Here is a 3,051-nt window from a genome sequence, read left to right as displayed (position 1 = left end):
GTGTCTTTGTTGAGCTTCTTTCTGGATGTTCTGTCCTTCACCGAAAGTGGTGTGTTGAAGTCTCCTACTACTATTGTGGAGCTGTCTATCTGTCTTTTCAGTGCTGCTAGAGTTTGTTTTATGCATTTTGGAGCCCTGTCATTGGGTGTGTAAATATTTATTATAGTTATGTCCTCCTGGAGTATTGACCGTTTAACCATTATATGGTGTCCTTCCTTATCCTTTGTGGTGGATTTTACTTTAAAGTCTATCTTGTTAGAGATTAGTGTTGCCACTCCTGCTCTTTTTTGAGTGTTGTTTGCTTGATATATTTTTTTCCATCCTTTGAGTTTTAGTTTGCTTCTGTCTTCAAGTCTAAGGGGTGTCTCTTGCAGGCGGCATATAGACAGATCGTGTCTGTTTATCCGATCTGCCACTCTCTGTCTCATTATTGGTGCATTTAGTCCATTTACATTCAGTGTAATTATTGATAGGTATGAGTTTAGTGATGTCATTTTGATGTCTTTTTGTGTGTGTGGTTCACATTTCTTTGTTCCACTTAATTTTCTGTACTGAGTCGTTTTTCTTTATGTATTTTCTTTTTATTTTTTTCATTGTTGTTGATTTTGTATTTGCTGAGTCTTTATATTTGTCTAGTTTTTTATTTTAACTTATAGGATTATTAGTTTCCTTTGTGGTTACCTTAATATTTACCCTATTTTTCTAAGTTTATATCAGTCTTTTATTTCTTTATATCAACTTGACTTCCTCTCCATATGAAAAATCTATGTCTACATTTTTTAAGTCCATCTTTTTTGTTTTAATGTTGTCATCTTTTACATATTGACATCTGTTTCCCTATTTTCAGTGTTTTAGCTTTGATTTACTTTTGTGACTTCCCTATCTGGGTTGATATCTGGTTGCTCTGTCCTGTGTTCTAGTCTTGGGTTGTTATCTGCTGTTATGGATTTTCTAACCGGAGGACTCCCTTTAGTATTTCCTGTAATTTTGGTTTGGTTTTTGCAAATTCCCTAAACTTCTGTTTATCTGGAAATGACTTAATTTTGTCATTATATTTGAGAGACAGTTTTGCTGGATATATAATTCTTGGCTGGCAATCTTTTTCCTTCAAGGCTTTATATACGTCATCTCATTGCTTTCTTGCCTGCATGGTTTCTGCTGAGTAGTCTGAGCTTAGTCTTACCAACTCTCCTTTGCAGATGACTTTTCGTTTATCCCTAGCTGCTCTTGAAATTCTCTTTATCTTTGGTTTTGGCAAGTTTGATTATAATGTCTTGGTGACTTTCTTTTGAGATCTACCTTATGTTGGGTTCCATGAGCATCTTGGATAGATATCTTGTCATCCTTCACAATATAAGGGGAATTTTCTGCCAACAAATCTTCAACTATTCTCTGTGTGTTTTCTGTTGTCCCCCACCACTGCCACCACGTTGTGGTACTCCTATCACTCGTGGCTTATTCCTCTTGATAGAATCCCACATAATTCTTTGTTTCTTCATTTTTTTTAATCCTGTTATCTGATTTTTCCTCACATAAGTTGGTGTCAAGTGCTTTATCTTGAATCTCACTAATTCTGACTTCGATTGCCTCAATTCTGCTCCTATGTCTTTCTATTGAGTTGTCTAATTCTGACATTTTATTGTTAATCTTCTGGATTTCTGATTGCTGTCTCTCTGTGGATTCTTGCAGCCTGTTAAATTTGTCATTATGCTCTTCTCTTTTTAATTTCCTCTATTGAGTGTTCTGCATTTTGATTAACTTCCTTCCTAATTTCTTGAAGAGTTCTATATATTAATCTTTTGTATTCTGCCTCCGGTAATTCCAAGAAATTTTCCTCCTCTGGAAAATTTCTAGATTTTTTATTTTGGGAGCTTGCTGAAGCCATCATGGACGCCTCTTTATGTGATTTGGTATTCACTGTTGTCTTCAAGTCATCAATAAGTTATTGTATTTATTTATTTTATGTTTGCTTTCTGTGTCCTAGCTTCTTGTTTTGTTTTGATATGCCCAAATAGGCTGCTCTTGATAGCTAGTTTGATTATTAGCACCTTTGAAGCTCTAATGCCCTGTCACCAGGTGGTTAGATCTGTTACTAGGTATGTGAGCTCAGGAGTCTGCCCACTCCTCCTGTATGGATTCAGCTCAGGTGCCCAGGTAAGTAGCCACTAATTGTGTGGTGCAAGCACTCACCTACAGTCCTAGACAGGCATGGGTGATTGGTGTAGGCACAGGCATCTGGCTGTAGCAGGGAGACACACTCTGAGCAAGGCAGGGGACTGACGGCCGCCCCCGAGTGTCCAGGGGGAAGGCGTATCCCTCTTCCCTAGAGCGCGTAGGTGGGTGGGTTTTGCAGCTGGACTGTGAGCACCCAGTACTGTTGGCTGTAAAGACTGGGAGGCACCTCTTATTCATGAGCCCCAATCGTAGGTGGCTAGGTGGAGTGGGTGGAGCCACCAGTCCTCAGACCCCTGATGTGGGTAGATGAAGACTCTGCTTAATGGGCAGAGCAGTGTCAAATGTCAAGAACCTGCCACTTCACAGCTGAAACAGCTGAAGTTAGACTTCCAGTACATACCCTGTTGTGCTACGGTAATGAGGGCCTACGCTGTTGAAATGGGCCCACACAAGTCTATGCTGAGGGAAAGGCACTCAAAGTCCGTGGATCCCTTATGCCTGTGCCTAGGCAAAGGAGTTGTGCCTACCCTGAGTTCCTGGCTTAGGGGAGCCGGCAGTTTATTTTTTCCCCTGTGTGTTGCTTTGTTCACTCTCCAGGCCAGGAGAATAGCTCAGGGCGTGTGCCGGATCCTACTTCCAGCCCAGGGGACTCGGCAACTGCTGAAGCTGGTCCAGGACCCAGTGCAGAGCAGGGAATGGGGAGGTAAATGGGAGAGAGGTTTTTCCCTAAAGGAGGTGGGTTTTTTTTGTTTTTTTATTATTTTTTTATTTTTTATTTTATTTATTTTATTGTACTTCAGGTGAAGGCTTACAGAACAAATAGTTTCTCATGAAACAGTAGTACACATGTTGTTTTATGACATTGGTTAACAACCC

Source organism: Trichechus manatus, unplaced genomic scaffold (assembly GCF_000243295.1).
Source record: "Trichechus manatus latirostris isolate Lorelei unplaced genomic scaffold, TriManLat1.0 scaffold00027, whole genome shotgun sequence".
In the NCBI taxonomy this organism is placed as follows: domain Eukaryota; kingdom Metazoa; phylum Chordata; class Mammalia; order Sirenia; family Trichechidae; genus Trichechus; species Trichechus manatus.
This window is presented reverse-complemented; position numbering follows the sequence as displayed.